The sequence below is a fragment of the Heptranchias perlo genome, chromosome 20, assembly GCF_035084215.1.
Source record: "Heptranchias perlo isolate sHepPer1 chromosome 20, sHepPer1.hap1, whole genome shotgun sequence".
NCBI lineage: Eukaryota > Metazoa > Chordata > Chondrichthyes > Hexanchiformes > Hexanchidae > Heptranchias > Heptranchias perlo.
This window is the reverse complement of record NC_090344.1, coordinates 19,840,355-19,860,984: the sequence shown is the minus strand read 5'-3', so window position 1 is coordinate 19,860,984 and position 20,630 is coordinate 19,840,355. Positions and strand designations below refer to the sequence as shown.

Genomic DNA, 20,630 nt, shown 5'->3' with positions numbered 1-20,630 from the left:
CAGTGGAGGTCCAAAAAGACTTTGGGGTCCATGAACATACATCATTAAAATGTCATGGACAGGTACAAAAAATAATCAAAAAGGTTAATGGAATGTTGGTCTTTATATCCAGAGGACTAGATTCAAGGGGATAGGCATTATGATACAGTTATACAAAGCTCTGGTTAGACCAGACCTGGTGTATTGCCTTCAGTTCTGGGCAACGCACCTTCGGAAGGATATATTGGCTATGAAGGGAGTGCAGCGTCTATTTACTGGAATGTTGCCTGGACTCCACAGTTTAAATTACGCGGAGAGATTACATAAACTCGGGTTTGCCTCGAATTCAGTCGATTAAGTGCTGATTTGATCGAAGATTTCAAAATATTAAGGGGAACTGATGGGGTAAATAGAAAAAAAAAAGATTTCCGCCCGTTCGCGTGTCCAGGACTCGGGGACGCAGCCTAAAAATTAGTGTCAGGACTTTCAGGAGTGAAGTTGGGAAACACCTCTGCAAGCAAAGGGAGGTAGAAGTTTGGAATTCTCTTCCACAAACGGCAGTTGATGCGAACTCAATTGTTAATTTTAAAACTGAAATTGATAGATTTTTGTTAACCAAAGGCGTTAAGGGACATGGGGCTAAGGCGATAATATGCAGTTATGTTACATGTCAACCAGGATCTCACTGAATTGCGCATAAGGCTCGAGGGGCGAAATAGTATACTTTTGTTCTTCAGCTCCTCATTGTTACAGAATGATCCTGCATTGATTGGGAATCGAACCAAGGTCTCCAGCGTAACAAGTAAGAATTCGACCCCAAGCACCATCAACGCGCGCGTTTGCAACAGCAGCATGTGTCCATTTGGAATCCGATCTGAATGAACATGCCGTTTACAGCTGCGGTGGCCGAGTGTTTGAAGCGTTGGACTCAAAATTCAATTGAGGATTTTCTGCCCAGGTTTGAATTCTGCTCGCAGAGCTACTGTTTAAAGATCACTTCAGTGCTGAAATAGATTAATTGGAGTTAATTGACCGCATTTATCTCTCTCCCAGAATGAGAGATTCTCCAGCGAGGCCGGTGCTTTTAACTTGTGTCCAATCTTCTCTTGCAAGATTTCAAGACCCAAGAAGGAATCTCTCCCAATCTGTAACTTAAATTCTGCTAGTTTGCAAAACCTGACATTTATACTCTTTATTTTCTTTGTCTGCATCTCTCCATCTCTCCATGTCTCCGTCTTTTGTCTCTCTGTGTTGTCCCCGATAGACTTCTCAGGCTTCCTTGAACGGCGATGGCTGATCTAACCTGCAACAATAGCAGAGAAGGGTAAAGAAAAAAAAGACTGAGACAGCAGGAAAAGGAAAGGTGCAACCCAGCTGATAATTTCGCAGCTAATGTTTCCACATTCGTGGCTCTTCGTTCTCATGGTGAATGAAAGCAGCAATTTGAGCAAAGTGTACTTATGGTGGAGTGTAAACTATGACGATGCCGAGACAGACGACAATGTCGTTTCAGAGTAATTCATTCTGGAAAGTGTTACTTGATAATACAAGTCATACATTCAAAACAAATTTGATAAAGAGAGACTAATGTTGTTGATCTGAAATAATTAGTTTAGAACCTGATATTGCTCTACATCGTATATCGGACAAGAAAACGAGTTTGGATGGCCATTGTGTTCTGAAAGGATTGCGGATCAGCTGCGCGGCAGCGAAATTTTACAGTGGCTGCACGGCTCTGTTACCAGTTGGACTTTGGATCTGATTCTCGCTCAGGGAGTTTCACTGGTTCAAATCCCGGTATGAGCCCCCTTGCGTCCCCATTTTTCGTCAAAAACCACCAATTGGCTTCTCACATCTTTGAAGCAAGTGCAGAAGGCAGGTTTGACTTATCTCCAGCCGAGCATGTTTGATCACCAGAGGAGAGAATGCAGAGGGTATGTCCACGAAAGACACGTCGACGAAATGAAGATAATCTTTCAAGAAGTTGTACAGATTGAAGCCGGCACATGAATTTATCCCAATTCAGGCGATTTCATGGTTCCAGATACAAAAGGTAAAGGAAGCTGCATTGGCCTGGAACTAAACCCCTGGTTTCCCGTCGGCAGGCGAGGGTTCTACACTCAACCACCAATCCACACACGGCTGCAGGCTGCACGTGGAGCGTTGGATACAAGTCTGGAACATGCAGTCTGGCAGAGTTCCTGTGATGAGCCTGCGCAGTCTACAACCGCGTGCTATCTGTGGGTGACCAAACGAGTGGGTCAAGCATGGTCTTGAAATTCACTGAGATTCGAAATCACTTCAAACCGCCACTGTAAAATGGTCAAATAAATAAGAGCTGTCGTTACCAGGCAGTGTTTACTTTTTTCAGAAATAATGTCAGAATCCAGCCCTATGTCGAACTCTTAGATTTCACGGCATGCGACGAATTTCCATTAAGCTGCCACCTAAATTCTGCTCAATGACAGAATTGGAGATTTATACTATTTTTCTTTGCATGTATCTATCTATCTCTGTCTGCGTTTCTTCACTTTCGCTGTTGATCCCTAATGGACTTATCAGGCTTCCTTCAACAGCCAGGTCTGCAAACCCGGGATGGGAAAAGGCTGTCGGTTCTTCGTCCAATTGTTGGATTTCGACGGGTTGAGTTTTGCTATTTTCCGTCTCCGTTTTCGGAAAATATAAACCGAGATGGGATTTCCCCTGCTCGGGTCCCGTCACCTGCGGATAATGGGAATGAACCCGATCTATCATCCGGTCCTAATATCTGTATTCTCATTGTTTAACAATAAAATTACGGGGTTACAGTTATTTTCAGAACACATTTTAGAAATTCAGACTTATTCGAAAACTAGAAGCACGTGGGATTAAAGGGCCGGTGGTAACGTGGGCAAGTAATAGGCTGGGGGATAGGAGAAAGAGAGTAGTGGTGAACGGATGTTTTTCTGACTGGGGAGAAATATGCAGTGGAATCCCCCAGGGGTCGGTATTAGGACTATTGCTTTTCTTGTTATATATAAATGTCTTGGATGTGGGAATAGGGAGTACAATTTCGAAGTTTGCGGATGATACAGAACTTGGCAACGTAGTAAATAGTGAGCATGATGATAGCAGAATTCAGGAGGACATGGACAGACTGGTGAAATGGGAGGTCACGTGACAGATTTAACGCCGATCAGTGTGAAGTGATGCACTTTTAGAAGAAGAACATGGAGAGGCAGTATAATCGAAATGGAACAATTTATGGGGGGTTCCAAGAGCAGAGGAACCTGGGGGTTCATATTCAGAAAACAGGGCAAGTTGATAAGGCGGTTAAGAAAGCATATGGGATACTTCGCTTTGCAAATAGGGGCATTGAATACAAAAAATGGAAATCATACTAATCCTTACAAATCAGTGTTCAGGTCTCATCTGGAGTATATTGTACAGATCTGGGCACCACACTTTAGGATGAAAAGGGATTGAAGAGGATTCAGAGCAGGTTGACCTGGATGATACCAGGGATGAGGGACTTCAGTTATTTGGAGAGATTGGAGAAGCTGGGATTGTTCTCCTTACAGCAGAGATGGTTAACGGGAGACCTAATAGAGGTATTCAAAATAATGAGAGGTTTTGAAAGAGCAAGTAGGGAGAAACTGTTTCCTCTGGCATGTGGGTTGGCAACCAGAGATCATAGATTTAAAATAATTGGGGAAAGAACGAGAGGGGAATTGAGGAGAATTTTTTTCACACAGAGGGTTGTTAAGATCAGGAACGCACTTCCTGAAAGGGTGGTGGAAGCAGATTCCATGGGATCATTCAAAAGGCAATTGGACATAATTGAAGAGGACTAATTTGCAGTGTTATGGGGAAAAATCTGGGGTGTGGGTCTAATTTGGACAGGTCTTCGAAAAAGCCGACACTGGCACGACGGCCGAATGGCCTCCTTCTGTGCTGTAAGATTCTATGATTCTATGATTACCTTCTGAATCATTACAATTGAAGCTATTCAGTGTTGAGCAACCAAGAAAATTATAACCGTGATATTCTGCGTCTCCATTCCCTTATGAATATCGCAGATTATAATGTCCAGGCGGCGGCGGGTCCGAATGGGGGATAGAGTGCGGAGCTTGGAATGGAAGCCCAGCAGAATGAACTTGGTCTCATCAGTTTTTGTTATTTTTCCGACCAGTTGCCCGAAGCAGGCGGTGAACCTTTTTCTCGAGAGAGGATCGTCATTTCAGTTCAGAAGGAAAAAGGTATCAAGAAAATCGCGTAAAACGCACACAGAATGATCCGGGACTTACAGCACATCCCTTTTAAACAGACACAGACACGGAATGATCCGGACATAAATCATAATTATGGGACATAAGTTTCTCTTACGTTGACCATAAGATTTCCTCATTGGCAGGCAAAGGGACGTCTGGTAAGTGGGAGGCTTTCAAAAGTGTGTTAACCAGGGTTCAGGGTAAGCACATTCCTTATAAAGTGAAGGGCAAGGCTGGTAGAAGTAGGGAACCTTGGATGACTCGGGAGATTGAGGCACTAGTCAAAAATAAGAAGGAGGCATATGACATGCATAGGCAGCTGGGATCAAGTGGATCCCTTGAAGAGTATAGAGATTGCCGGAGTAGAGTTCAGAGAGAAATCAGGAGGGCAAAAAGGGGATATGAGATTGCTTTGGCAGATCAGGCAAAGGTGAATCCAAAGAGCTTCTACAAATACATAAAGGGCAAAAGGGTAACTAGGGAGAGAGTAGGGCCTCTTAAGGATCAACAAGGTCATCTATGTGCGGAACCACAAGAGATGGGTGAGATCCTGAATGAATATTTCACATCGGTATTTACGGTTGAGAAAGGCATGGATGTTAGGGAACTTGGGGAAATAAATAGTGATGTCTTGAGGAGTGTAGATATTACTGAGAGGGAGGTGCTGGAAGTCTTAACGCGCATCAAGGTAGATAAATCTCCGGGACCTGATGAAATGTATCCCAGGACGTTATGGGAGGTTAGGGAGGAAATTGCGGGTCCCCTAGCAGAGATATTTGAATCATCCACCGCTACAGGTGAGGTGCCTGAAGATTGGAGGGTAGCAAATGTTGTGCCTTTGTTTAAGAAGGGCGGCAGGGAAAAGCCTGGGAACTACAGACCAGTGAGCCTGACATCTGTAGTGGGTAAGTTGTTAGAGGGTATTCTGAGGGACAGGATCTACAGGCATTTGGAGAGGCAGGGACTAATTAGGAACAGTCAGCATGGTTTTGTGAGAGGAAAATCATGTCTCACGAATTTGATTGAGTTTTTTGAAGGGGTAACCAAGAAGATAGATGAGGGCTGTGCAGTAGACGTGGTCTACATGGACTTCAGCAAAGCATTTGACAAGGTACCGCATGGTAGGTTGTTACATAAGGTTAAATCTCATGGGATCCAAGGTGAGGTAGCCAATTGGATACAAAATTGGCTTGACGACAGAAGACAGAGGGTGGTTGTCGAGGGTTGTTTTTCAAACTGGATGCCTGTGTCCAGCGGTGTGCCTCAGGGATCGGTGCTGGGTCCGCTGTTATTTGTTATTTATATTAATGATTTGGATGAGAATTTAGGAGGCATGGTTAGTAAGTTTGCAGATTACACCAAGATTGGTGGCATTGTGGACAGTGAAGAAGGTTATCTAGGATTGCAACGGGATCTTGATAAATTGGGCCAGTGGGCCGATGAATGGCAGATGGAGTTTAATTTAGATAAATGTGAGGTGATGCATTTTGGTAGATCGAATCGGGCCAGGACCTACTCCGTTAATGGTAGGGCGTTGGGGAGAGTTATGGAACAAAGAGATCTAGGAGTACAGATTCATAGCTCCTTGAAAGTGGAGTCACAGGTGGATAGGGTGGTGAAGAAGGCATTCAGCATGCTTGGTTTCATTGGTCAGAACATTGAATGCAGGAGTTGGGATGTCTTGTTGAAGTTGTACAGGGCATTGGTGAGGCCACACTTGGAGTACTGTGTACAGTTCTGGTCACCCTATTATAGAAAGGATATTATTAAACTAGAAAGAGTGCAGAAAAGATTTACTAGGATGCTACCGGGACTTGATGGTTTGACTTACAGGGAGAGGTTAGACAGACTGGGACTTTATTCCCTGGAGAGTAGGAGGTTAAGGGGTGATCTTATAGAAGTCTATAAAATAATGAGGGGCATAGATAAGGTCGATAGTCAAAATCTTTTCCCAAAGGTAGGGGAGTCTATAACGAGGGGGCACAGATTTAAGGTGAGAGGGGAGAGATACAAAAGGATCCAGAGGGGCAATTTCTTCACTCAAAGGGTGGTGAGTGTCTGGAACGAGCTGCCAGAGGCAGTAGTAGAGGCGGGTACAATTTTGTCTTTTAAAAAGCATTTGGACAGTTACATGGGGAAGATGGGTATCGAGGGATATGGGCCAAGTGCAGGCAATTGGGACTAGCTTAGTGGTATAAACTGGGCGACATGGACATGTTGGGCCGAAGGGCCTGTTTCCATGTTGTAACTTCTACTTCTATGATTTTACAATGACACCAATGTGCACTCTGATATTTCACGATCTCACAATCTCACAATCTCAACACCTCCCTGGAAGGAACTGTTGCTGATTTCAGCAAACAATGCAAAACCCTCCGTCTGCCGTTTCGAGAAGGATAGGACTTTCACCAGACCTTCTGGGTGGACTGAATGGGAGAAACAAAACTTAAACGCAATAACGACGAAGATGGGATTCGAACCCACGTGTGCAGAGCACAATGGATTAGCAGTCCATCGCCTTAACCTCTCGGCCACCTCGTCGCATGCGGAAACATGCGAAACCCCCTTTATTCAAAATTAAAATTCTGGCTATGTTGCCAATCTGAAATAAAAACTGTCAATGTGTCTATCCTCAGCAGGTCAGGCAGAATCTTTCGACATAGAAACAGAGTTAACGTTTCAGGTCCATGACCATCACATGAGTATTCCAACTCACTCAACTTGCGCCTTGTAAATGGGTGAACGGCTTTAGGGAGTTAGAAGGTGAGTCACTTGGCGCAGAATATCCAGCCTCTGACCTGCTCTTGTCGCCACAATATTTATGTCGCTGGTCCAGTTATGTTTCTGGTTAATGGTGACCACTAGTATGTTGATAGTGGGGGATTCGGCGATGTTACTAACGAATCCCCACAGAAGAGATTTACTGTAATGATTCCAGGGATGAGGGGTATAAGTTTCATTAATAGATTGGAGAAGCTGGGGTTGTTCTGCTTGGAACAGAGACGGTTCCGAGGAGATTTGATAGAGGTATTCAAAATCATGAAGGATCTAGACAGAGTAGATAGAGAGAAACTGTTCCAATTGGCGGAAGGTTCAAGGACCAGAGAACATAGATTTAAGGTGTTTGGCAAAAGAACCAAAGGTGACATGAGGAAAAACTTTTCGACACAGCGAGTGTTTCGGGTCTGGAATACACCGCCCGAGGGGGTGGTGGAGGCAGATTCAATCATGGTGTTCAATAAAGAACTGGATAAGTATTTGAAACGAAAGAGAATACAGGTCTACAGGGATAGGGTGGGGGAGTGGGTCTGTCTGGATTGCACTTGCAGAGAGCCGGCACGGACTCGATGTGCCGAATGGCCTCTTTTCGTGCTGTGACCTTTCTATGATTCTATTCTATTTGTGGGAGGCGATGCGAAGCGACCGGAGCGTGACGTAAATCGACCTGCTCATGTACATTCCCTGATAATAAATCCTAGTGTGATGCAAAGAAGAAATTCATAATTATGGTGCATATCTTTTATATTATACTGACTATAAGAGGTACTCGGTTCACCAGGGCGCCATTGTGCACATTGATTGATGCTTCACCTCGATCACCACTTGAAGTCCCAACACCTCCGTCCAAGAAACAGTTGGGTGGCAATCCAGACTTTGCTGAATTTTGCAAACAGGTTTAAACCAGCAATGCGGAAAAGCACTTCTTATCAAAGAAGGGTTTTTGGTCAGGCGGCGAAAATGGAAGGGTGCACATATTCTGGCAGCAGTGAGATTCGAACCCTCATAATTCAGAGATGGAAACCAACATCCAAGACAGCGCAGTTATTCACGCACATGGTAAGCCATTTGGATCGGATGACAAAGCTCATACAGCTGAAACGTTTCCTCTGGTTCTTTCACCACAGGTGCTGCCTGACCTGCTCAGCGTTTTCAGCATTTTCTGTTTTCATTTTTGTGATTTCACAATGGCTGTTTGCCTGAAAACACCCAATTTGACCCAAGGACGCAGCTCGCACTTTACTTTCCTCACGCGCTTAAAGTCTGCCGTTTCCGAACTAAATCTCCTCCACGCCGAGCTTTCAAAGGACCTTTCGCTCACGGCCAACCTCCTGTAATCGACACCTTTTCACCATTGCCGCTCTTTTCATTTCTCCTCATTCCTTTTCAATCGGACATTTCCACAGACCTATTAAGATCAAGCGGAACATTTCCGACTTTCCTGCACCGCCCAGATTGCCAAAAATGCACATTTCAGCCGTCTTTCGCAGCAATGTCGCGCCGCCCGTCTCTCCCGCACATCAACTGTTCGGGGAAAAGCGCCAACGACCATGAAAACAAAACCCAGTTCTTCAGTTAACATCCCCCGTGTCACAAGATACCCCATGGAAATTTCACGGAAAAGTATGCGCTGTCCTTCCGAATGCCAACCCTGCTTTCTTAGAGCTTGTCTCTGGAGCAGATCGAAATGTATCGACTGGTTTCAAGGCACAAATGAACATTGATGCGAACGGGACATGTGCCCCCGAGAAACAGCGGTCGATGGAGAGCAAACTTAAAGCCGGAAGAATGTGAAAGTGAATGTTAGATTCGGCAAGGCCGCAGGAAAGTCTCAATGAAATAGACCATGATCGTCGAAGGAAGGAAAAGCTGGAAGAAGCGGCAGGTCTGAATTGTGGATCATCCAGCAGAGACACATGGAGAACAAAAACAGGATAAAGACAAAGGTGCTGGGGCAGAAAGAAAAAGCACGAAATAAGAAGAATGAAAAGAGAGTGAAAGAAAGAATGGGAGAGAGGGAGGTGAAAGAAAGAAAGAGAGAAAGAAAGATAGAAGGGAGAGAGAAAATCAAGCGTGCAATACTCACCCCGCAAACGGGCCCTGCTCCCAATCGGCTACACTTGGCCCCACAGACCCTCATCCCATTCACACCATCCTTCAATACACTGTCAATGTTGTGCAGTGAAACAGAGAGTTTAAAGGTATAAAGACACACACACCATCCTAAAATACACTTTCGATACCTGTGCAGAGAGACAGAGAGTTTAAAGATGCAGAGATACTTACATACTATCCTACAGTACACATCAAACATCCGTGCAGTGAGTCAGAGAGTTTCCAGGTACAGAGACACACAGCGTCCCACAATACACTTCAAATCACGTGCAGTGAGTCAGAGCGTTTCAGGATATAGAGAAATTCACTTTCTTTTTTCAAAAGTGGTACATCCCAGAAGCAAGAGAGAGCGTGGGTCAGTCTCCCTCTCCTGATAGAGCTGAGGCTTGTCAGTCATGAGTCCTCTCCTCCGTGTATTGGCCGTGGAGGAAGTGCAGAGTAGATTTAATAGAATACCTTCAGCCTGACCGAGATTAGGCTGACTGGCCTGTAATTACTTGATCTATCCTTTTCTCCCTGTTTATACAACAGTACAACTTTAGCAGTCCTCCAATCCTTCGGCATATCACCTGTAACCAGGGAGGATTGGAAAATGATGACCAGAGCCTCCGTTATTTCCTTCCTTGCTTCTGTTAACAGCCTGGGATATATTTAATCGGGGTCGGGAGATTCAGGTGGAGTGATCTGCGGACTTCATTTTCCTCTTTGCAAAGATTTTCACCGCAGGTCAAGATCACAAGTCTCGGTCCAAATTAGGACGACTTCCGGGTTTGAACCTCAAATCGTGAATTATACCCTGACCTCAACGAGCCCAAAAACGAGAACGTGTCTTTAAGTTAACCCGTTACAGACACATTCTATGAGAGGTCTGACTGTACACTGAAAGGGCGTTTTAGAAGAGTCAATCCAATATCAGTTTCCTCCTCAAACCTGAACAAATACCAATTCCAAAGTGCCATTTTGTCGCTTAATTCCACAAATTAGGTAAAAATAATTAGTTACACAAGGCACTGCTGGGAGTTGAACCCAGGATTTCCTGTTTACAAGACAGATGCTTTAACCAACTAAGCCACAGCGCCCATTCATAATCACTCAGCCCCACCTCCTCTCACTAATATCTATCAGCGATACGTCACTGTCTGTTTGGGGTTCAGACCGTTTCATCTTTGTCTGTTTGGTTTGTCCGTTCACCTGTGCATCCCGATGCTGCCTCCATATCTCGTTTTGTTTATCTTTGTGTCTCCATCAATGCGTTGATATACGGATAAGTATGTGTACTTATGTTTGTTACATTAAATAAATTACCGGTTTAGACAATTCTCGCTCTGAAAGTGAAGAACTATTGAGACGCACTTTACAGCAAAGTATTGTTTATTTTGGTGCTGAAAATAAAAAAAACCGTAAGAGGTCCAAACAGGGAAAAGGAGATAAACATGTTAGGGAAAATGAGGACAACAGTCAAGATTTTTACCAGTATATTAAGTGAAAGAAGGGAGGCTTAGAGTAATGTGGGCCGCTTAAAGACAGATGGAGGTGATATTGTAATTGAAAATCATGAAATGTAGAGTTGCTGAATATTTACTTCGCTTCGTTCTTCACAGAAATAAATGAGGCTAACATATCAGAGACATGAGGAAAACTGTAAATAAATCAAGGGGTTTCAGTATAAGTAAAATAATGGCAATGGAGAAAATAATTCGATTAAAGATAGACAAATCTCCAGGACCTGATGGTGACCATCCCAGGGGACTGAGAGGACGAGGTGAGGAAATTGTACATGCTTTAGTCATGATCGTTCAAACTCTCTTGATTCAGGAATTGTTCCTTTGATGGAAACAATTTCAATGTCACTCCATTATTTGGGATGGGTAGCAGAGATGATGTTGGAAATTATAGACCCATTAGTCTGACATCCGTTGTGGGGAAGTTGCCAGTATCCGTTATTAGAGAAAGAGAGATTGAGCACTTGGATAAACATGAATTGATCAGAGAGAACCAGCATGGATTTGTAAAGGGTAAGTCAAGTCTAACAAAACTAGTTGAACTTTATGAAGATGTAACTAACGTGGTAGTTAATGGAGTGTCCATGGTTGTTAAATGATATTGACTTCCAGAGGTATTCGATAAGGTACCATATAAGAGACTGTTAACCACAATGACAGTGCGTAGAATTTAAGGCAACCTAATGAAATGGGTAGGGAGTTGGTTAGAAGGTGGGAGACAGAGTCCCGGTATATAAATGACAGAAACGAAGGAATAGAGAGCCGTGTATCCACGTGTGTCGCTGACACCAAGATAGGTGTCGCAGTGAGTCGTGTAGATGGAAGCATAAAGTTACAAAGGGAAATTGATAAATTAAGTGAGTTGGCAAAACTGTGGCAGATGGAGCAACATAGAATTACATGGAAAGTACATCACGGAAACAGGCAATTCGGCCCAACTAGACAATGCCGGTGTTTATGCTGCAAACAAGCCTCCGCCATCCCCATTTAATCTAACCCTATGAGCAAACCCTTAGATTCCTTTCTCCTCTATTTGTTTTTCTAGCTTCGCTGTAAACGAATCCATGCTATTCGCCTAAACTACTCCTTGTGGGAGCGAATTGAACATTCTAGCCACTCTCTGGGTGAATGTGTTCCTCTTGAATGCCATATAGAATTAAATTGTGAATACCTTATATTCATTGCCCCAATGATTTGGAGTCGCCACCTCCACAAATGCAAACACCTTATCTACGTCTAACCTATCAAACCCTTGCATAATCTTAAAGTCCTATATCAGGTCACCCCTCAGCCTTCTCTTTTCTATACAGAAGAGTTCCAGTCTGTTCAAACTTTCAATATGGAGAAGTGTGAGTTCATCTACTTTGGACTGAAGCAAGATAGATCAGAGTATTTTCTGAAAGGTGAGAAGCTAGGAACTGTGGAGGAGCAGAGAGATTTAGGGGTCCAAGTACAGAAATCGCTAAAAGCCAGTGGAATGGTCGAAAAATTTATTTAAATGTCTCATGGGATGTTGGCCTTTATCTCAAAGAAGCTGGTATTCAAAGGGGGAGAATGTTACAGATAGAAATATCTGCTGAGACCCCATTTAAAGTACTGCATTCAGCTCTGGGCACCACACATCAGGAAGGAAATATTGGCCTTGGAGAGGCTGCAGCGCAGATTCACCAGAATGATACCGGGGCTAAAATGGTTAAATTATGAGGACAGGTTATGCGGAGGTCGGTCCTCATTTTTCTCTTATGGATCCGGCCCCATCCGTTTACTGTTGACGGGAGCGCGTCTGATACTAAGTCAGTCAGAATCGGATGCAAATCACATAACCGGCACAGCGGCTCTGGGACTGGCGACTGGTTTTACATTGAGTCTTTTTTATGGGATAGGCTGTACATTGTTTGTATAATAATAATAAGTTTGATACAATGAAGGTTTTTTCAGTTATTTCCCATTTCCACCCACACCAGTTTTACATAGCAAAAGGTAACAATATTTAAGGGATGTGATGTACAGTGTTAGTGGAATCAATGTAATTTAACTTGATATATTGTAGAATCTCTTGTCTATCCCAGGCTCTTACCTCAGGCTTAGATCCTCACCGAGTTTAAAACCAGTCACTCACTGATATAAATAAACCAGTAACAACCCCGAAACCTCAGCGGGTATATTTGTTCCGATACTAAGTGACGGTCCCAATTTCCACTGAAATTCTCGATCAGCAAATACCAGAGGCTGTTTTGGGTTTGACAAACTGTGAAACAGATTGTTTTAAAAGCCGGAAAGAGGGAAAAACTGGTGGTTGATATTAAGTGTTTTACATTAACGCTTTCTGTTTCAGATTTACAATTTATCTTTCTGTGTTACTGACAGGAGCGGCTATAACGGAGCCCAGTGACTGGGTAACGAGCTGTACTGAATCATTGTCCTGTGTTACTGACCGGCTCGTTAGACCTGTTCATTTCGTCTCATCTCATTGTCAGCAAACAGAAAATTACTAAAGTTTAGGCTGGTGAATAACAGCTCGAAATATCAATCCTCTCCACCATTGGGGACAGATTCTTCCGAAAAACAGGGATTTTCACTCGTGCAAATTTCATCCACATTTTCTGCTCTTCATTTCTCTTATCTGTTTGATGCGCCTTTCCCTTCCATTCACGACCTACAGGAAAAACCCGATTTTATCGTCGATTTTCGGGTCAAGAGGTATTGTGAGATTTCAAATAATTGAAATCGACCCTTATTAACGCCAATATCGTCACCTACACGTTTGATGAATGCAAAGCGGCTTCACTCACGGTTTTGCTGCACAACTCGTTCAAAGATACTTTCGGTAATTGGAGGGTATTTGAAGTGATGACACGAACATCACAATTCGCGCTGCCATTTTCCTCAAGACGCTTCAGATTCATGTGGAATGATTACGGTCTGGCGTTTAAATCCGTTCCCTTTTCACAAATCCCCCTTTGAACCTGTATCCTTCAGTATTTTTGATAACCGATACCAAATCGGTTTGCCCTGTACTGTACATTACTTTTTAAATATTACAGATAAGCGGAGCACTTGAGCTGTCACAGCAGTGACTTTGACTTTTATCCCTCTCCTCTCGATCTCCCCGGTAACTGCTACTAACCACAATCTTCTGTCACACTTCTCCATCAGAAAGTTCCGAGCCTCGGTTTTCAAATGAAATAACTCCCATCTCTTCAATCAACGACAGCTCAGAGAGAGTTTCTCAGTTTCATTTCACACTTTATCCAAATCCTCCTTAAAGTACCATCAAAAATTGTCCTTTAGTTAATAATAATATAAATAAAAGTTCTTATCTTCTGGGGCTTTGTTTCAGATTCCACGACTTTTAAAGGTCACTGCGGATATTTATCGAAGCACATCTTGATTGGACGCTTCTTGGAGAAATCGGAGAAAGATCACAAAGCGATAATTGGGAGACGGAAAATGAAGCTGTTTGACGGGAGCACTGATATTACCGATTGTGCGCCGATCTTGTGGCGCAAGCGGTCAGTGTGCGGTACTTTTTTGAGCTCCAGAAATGTCCAGGTTGTGAGTTTAAGCCTCATCTAGAACAGTGGAACATTTTGAACCTAGTTCAAGGTACAACTGGTATGTTCCATAACGCATCTCCTTCTTAGTTTTCCCATGTGGGCACTTGGGTTCCTCTGGCCTCCCGTCTTGCAATACCAGGTGTGAGTTTACTTGTTTATAGTGGGAGAGGGGGCGATTCGCGACAGCTGATATGGCAAAGGGGTCGGTACGAGACCTTTAAATCTAAAGAACCAAACACACAATTCTTCTTTTCGTTACGCGGATATTCATCGCTTGGAAGTTTCGTGTGGGGAAAATTTGGAAGGGAAATCTGCTGCCTGGTGTCACTGTGAAACGGGTGAAATTATTCAGCTTACAGATGTTAATACGCTGAAAGGTCGAGAGGCCTTTTCCAGCTCCCGTGTGGGACAAGTTTAGCTTTTGAGCCGCTGGGTAACGTGCTATTTTAATTGGTGCTAACGAATGACAAGACATTTGGCACAAACAAGATGAATTGTAAACTCACGAGTTCACTGTCCATGTTTCTTACATCATGTTCAACAGAAACAAGGATGCTCCTCAACACGTTACTGAGAATTTTCAAAAAGGGATCCTCATCATGGTTCGACGTTAACTGGGGATAATTCCGAGTACAGGAATCTGCATAATGGAAACTTTTCGAATCGCGAGTCCGGGTCGCTCAATCGGGAGAACATCGGACTTTTAAACCCGATAATGATCTGAAGGTTCAAAGTCTGGTTCAGGCTGTAAATTTTGAAACAGCTGGCAAGTTCTGTCTTTGCAGCGGAGCAACAACTGCGGGACAGACGAGGCCTGCGATGTGCTGTCAAAGCTTCGGTGGTATCTTGTTTCCCAGGGATGGATAGAAATGCGCTTTCTTCGGCGGCATTTGCTGCTTTCCGCCAGCAACGTGTGATTGGAGAGAGCGGGGCCGGACAGGCGGCCTGAATGTTGTTGCTGTCGTGGCCTCACTCAATCCGGTAGCTGGGTAACATCTAAATCGAAAAACTGACAGACGCAGTGCTGTTTAGAACTGTCGGTATTAACCGAGGAAGCGCTGCAGGATTCTGTAATGATCTCTCACAAATCAACTGAAAACAGTCGCAAGGTGCAGCTTTGAGCGGGGCTTTCTGCACCGTGAGGGCAGGAAACGGGAGTGAGTGGGAGAGACACTGTCGGTATTTCTGTAATGCTTGAGTTTGTGCAGAACTGTACATAGGTTCTATGTCGTTAAATATTCATATTTAACTACAGAGTGAATTCTTGCTTTATTTATATTAATTAAATGTTAGTGGATAACGTTTTCAAAATGTTTCCGCCTGGTTTCAAACCGGGTTTATTTGGTGTGTTAGGCGAACGTGATAATAATACACGACGAAACATCAACTGTGTAAATGCATATATGCTTAACTCAGACGACAGCTGCCGTCTACAAATGCTCTCAGTGCGAGAGCCGGGTCAGATTCCCGTTCAGGGAATTAACTTTTACAAAATAGTTTATTCTATTAATTTCATTTAGTGTGTCATTAAACTCTGTAAAAATAAGATGAATACTCGTTCTAATCGTCATTAACATTCTGTTTCAGACTGAAGGAAATCCGAACATTTTTTTAATCATTCAGGGGATGTCAGCGTCGGTGGAAAGGCCACCACTTATTGCCCAATCCGAATTGCCCTTGAGAAGATGGAGGTGATCCGTCTTCTTGAACCGCTGCGGTCCGTGTGGTGAAGGTTCTCCCACGGTGCTGCAATGCACGGGGTTCCAGCATTTTGAACCAGCGACGATGAAGGAACGGCGATATATTTCCAAGTAACGATGGTGTGCGACTTGGAGGGGCCGTGCAGGTTGCGGTGTTCATATGTGCCTTCTGCCCTTGTCCTTCCAGTTCGTAGAGGTCGCGGGTCTGTGAGGTGCATCTTGTGGATGGTACACACTGCAGCCACGGTGCGCTGGTGGTGGAGGGAGTGAATGTTTAAGGTGGTGGATGAGGTGCCAATCAAGTGGGCTGCTTTTTCCTGGGTTGTGTCGAGCCTCTTGAGTGTTGTTGGAGCTGCACTCATCCAGGCAAGTGGAGAGCATTCCATCACACTCCTGACTTATGCCTTGTAGATGTTAGAAAGGTTTTGGGGAGTCACGAGTCTCCAGTGCAATCACATCTTTCCTGTAATGTGATGACCACAACTGCACGCAGTAGTCAAGTTGTGGCCTAACTAATGTTATGTACAGTTCAAGCATAATCTCACTGCTATTATAGTCTATGCCTCTGCTAATTAAGGAAACTATCCTGTATGCCTTTTAACCACCTTACCAACCTGTCTTTCTACATTCAGGGATCTGTGGACATGCACTTCAAGGTCCCTATGTTCAACTACACCTCTCAGTATCCTCCCAAGCAAGGTAGTTTCAGAGCAACTAGTTCTGAAACGTCTTACTTGATAATACAAGTCGGACAGTCAAAACCATTTGGTAAAGGGAGACTAATATTGGTGACTGGAAATAGTTAGTGTACAAGTTGATATTGCTGGACACCAGAATAGAAAACGAGATGGGATGGACAGAAGCGGTCTGAAAGATTGCTGATCGGCTGTGGGGGGCAGCGGACATTAAAACTGGCTGCACGACGTCAGCGACAGTGGTTTGTTGTTCTTGGGGTATGATTATCACTTTGGGGATTTTATTGATTAATGATACGAACGGTCCCGGGTTCGAATCCACGACGACACTGACAACCACAAGGCTTTTTGTGAAAAGTCACCAATTCGATTCTGATCCCTTTTCAGTGTTGCTGTTGGTCGAATTGAATTATATCGAGAGCATTTTTAAGACCCAGAGGAGAGAGTGCTGAACTTTCCAAGGCGAAGCACGTGTGAAGTAAATAAATGTCTCAAGCTGATGAGGAGATTGAAGCTCGATGTGAATTTACCTTCAGGCGGCCTCATTGATATTAGATGTCAGGATAGAAGGCCACATATCCAAATTAGCCGATACCACCAAGATGGGCAGCATTGTACGCAGTGCAGATGGAAGAACAATATTACAGAGAGACATTAATATAATAAATGAATGGGCAAAACTGTGACAAATGGATTTCAATTTCGTCCAGTGTGAGTTCATCCACTTTGGACCTAAAGAGGATATTTCAGAATACTTTCTAAATGATGAAATGCTCGAAACTGTGGAGGTCCAAAGGGACTTGGGGTCCAGCTGCATAGTCATTAGAATGTCATGGCGCAGAAAATAATCAAAAAGGTTAATGTAATGCTGGCCTTTATATTTAGAGGAATAGAATACTAGAGAATAGACATTATGCTACAGCTAATGAAAGCTCTGGTTAGACCACACCTGTGTTCAGTTCAATGCACCGCACCTGAGGGACGATATATTGGCTGTGGAGGGAGTGCAGTGTGGATTTACGACAATGATACCTGGACTCCAAGGGTTAAATTCTGACGAGAGATTACACAAACTAGGATTGTTTACCCTGGAATTTGGTAGGTTAAGGGCTGATTTTATCGAAGTTTTCAATATATTAAGGGGAATTGTTGGGGTAGATGGCGAGAAACTATTTCTGCTCGTTGGGTGCCTGGGACGAGGGGACGTCGCATAAACATTGGAGTCAGTAATTTCAGGAGTGAAGTTGGGAAACACTTCCACAAGCAAAGGGAGGTAGAAGTTTGGAAATCTCTTTCGCAATCAGCAGTTGATGCAAGCTTAATTGTTAATTTTAAACCTGAGATTGATAGGTTTTTGTGAACCAAAGGAATTGAGGTACATGTTGGTGGTTGTCTGGATGTTGGTCACAGATCAGCCATAATCTCATTGAATTGCGGAACAGTCTCGAGGGGCAAAATGGCCGAATCCAGTTCCCAAGTTGCTCATTGGTGCAGAATGCAAAACGATCCTGCATTGGCCGGGAATCGAACCCGAGTCCCTCGCGTGGGAGGCGAGAATTCTACCACTGAACCACCAATGCTGGCACGCCTGCAAGTTGCAAATGTCCACTTACGTCTCTTCGCTCTCATAGTGAATGAAAGCAGCAATTTGAGTAAAGTTTCCTTCTGGTCGAGTCCATATTGTGACGATACCGAGACAGACGATAATGTCGTTTTTCCGCAGTTCATTCGGCAAAGTGTTACTTGATATTACAAGTCGTACATTCCACACGAATTTGTTAAAGAGAGACTAATATTCTTGATTTGAAATAATTGGTGCAGAACCTGATATTGCTCCACATCGTACATAGTACAAGAAAGCGAGATTGGATGGACACAGCGTTCTGAAAGGATGGCGGATCGGGTATATGGGAGCGGAATGTTACCCTGGCTGAACGTCTCCGTTACCTTTGGGTCTGATTCTCGCTCAGGGAGTTTCACTGGTTCAAACCGGATGAGCCCGGTTGTGTCCCCATGTTTAATAAAACATCACCAATTGGTTTCCCACATCTTTTCAGCGGTGCAGAAGGCAGGTTTGACTTATCTCCAGCAGAGCCTGTTTGAACACCAGAGGACAGAATGCAGAGCGTTTGTCCACGTAACACACGTAGACGAAATGAAGATAATCTTTCAAGAAGTTTTACAGATTGAAGCCGACACGTGAATTTATCCCAATTCAGTCGATCTCATGTGTGCAGAATGAAAAGGTAAAGGATGCTGCATTGGCCTGGAAACAACGCTCTGGTTTCCCACCGGCAGGCGAGGGTTCCACCACTGAATCGCTAATGCACACACAGCTGCAGGTTGCACGTGTAGCGTGTGATATATGTCTTGAATATGCAGTCTGCAAAGCTCCTGTGCAGCCAGCTTTTACAGCCGCGCGGTATCTGTGGGTTAACCAGCGAATGAGGCAAGGCGTGGACTTTGAAATTCACTGGGCGTTCAAAACCAACTCACACTCATAGTGCGAAATGCTCCAATAAATAAGAGCTGTAATTACCGGGCAGTACTTCTCTCAGAGATAAAGAGATAATCCAGCCAAATGTTTACCTGTAAGATTTCACGATATGGGATTTAATTTAAACTGCACCTTAAATTCAGCTTAATCACCGAATGTGGAGATTTATACTATTGTTCTCTTTGCGTGCTACTCTCTAACTCTAACTGCATTTCTGCTCTCTCTGTGTTTTCCCCTGATGGACTTATCGGGCTTCCTTGAACGGCCAGGTCTGGAAGGGATGTGGCTGACGGATCTTCAGTCAAATGTTGTATTTCGACGGGATGATCTTTACGATTTTCCGTCTCCGTTTTCGGAAAATATAAACCCAGATGGGATTTCCCCTCCTCAGGTCCCGTCACCTGCGGGTAATGGGAATGAACCTGATCTATCACTCGGCCTTAATATCTGTATTCTCATTGCTTAAGAATAAGATAACGGGATTGCAGCTATTCTCAGGTCACATTTTAGAAATTAATACACAACAGATTTATTCGAAAACTAGAAGCACGTGGGGTTAAAGGACCAGTGGTAATGCGGGCACGTAATTGGCGAAGGGATAGGCGGCAGAGAGTAGTGGTGAACGGATGTTTTTCTGACTGGGGAGAAATATGCAGTGGGATCCCCCAGGGGTCGGTATTAGGACTATTGCTTTTCTTGTTATATATAAATGCCTTGGATGTGGGAATAGGGAGTACAATTTCGAAGTTTGCGGACATTACAAAACTTGACAAAGTAGTAAATAGTGAGGAAGATAGTAGCAGACTTCAGGAGGACATGGACAGAATGGTGAAAATGGGCATTCACGTGACAGATTTAACGCCGATCAGTGTGAAGTGATGCACTTTTGGAAGAAGAACATGGAGAGGCAGTATAATCTAAATGGAACAATTTATGGGGGGGGGGGCGGGGGGTGCAAGAGTTGAGGAACCTGGGGTGCATATTCACAAAACACGGCAAGTTGATAAGGCGGTTTATAAAGCATAAGGGATACTTTGCTTTGTAAATAGGGGCATTGAGTACAAAAAAAGGAAGTCATACTAATCCTTACAAATCAGTGGTTAGGCCTCAGCTGGACTATATGTCGGGTTCTGGGCACCACACTTTAGGATGAAAAAGCATTGAAGGGGATTCAGAGCAGGTTGACCTGGATGATACCAGTGATGAGGGACTTCAGTTATGTGGAGAGATTGGAGAAGCTGGGATTATTCTCCTTACAGCAGAGAAGGTTAACGGGAGACCTAATAGAGATATTCAAAATAATGAGGGGTTTTGAAAGAGCAAGTAGGGAGAAACTGTTTCCTCTGGCAAGTGGGTCGCTAACTGGAGGTCATAGATTTAAAATAATTGGGAAAAGAACGAGAGCGGAATTGAGGAGAATTTTTTAACACAGAGGGATGTTAAGATCAGGAACGCACTTCCTGAAAGGGCGGTGGAAGCAGATTCCATAGAATCATTCAAAAGGCAATTGGACATGTACTTGAAGAGAACTAATTTGCAGGGAAAAATCTGGGTGTG

The 20,630-nt window shown here is 43.9% G+C and overlaps 3 non-coding genes across 3 annotated transcripts; all 3 read right to left on the bottom strand.

Moving 5' to 3' along the window:
- Positions 1–6,688: 6,688 nt before the first annotated feature.
- Positions 6,689–6,770, bottom strand: trnas-gcu (transfer RNA serine (anticodon GCU)). Its single transcript has one exon. It is a non-coding gene; the product is annotated as a tRNA-Ser (tRNA).
- A 3,357-nt stretch (positions 6,771–10,127) lies between these two features.
- trnat-ugu (transfer RNA threonine (anticodon UGU)) lies at positions 10,128–10,201 on the bottom strand. Its single transcript has one exon. It is a non-coding gene; the product is annotated as a tRNA-Thr (tRNA).
- Positions 10,202–18,085: 7,884 nt separating this feature from the next.
- trnag-ccc (transfer RNA glycine (anticodon CCC)) lies at positions 18,086–18,156 on the bottom strand. The gene has a single exon. It is a non-coding gene; the product is annotated as a tRNA-Gly (tRNA).
- Positions 18,157–20,630: the final 2,474 nt, after the last annotated feature.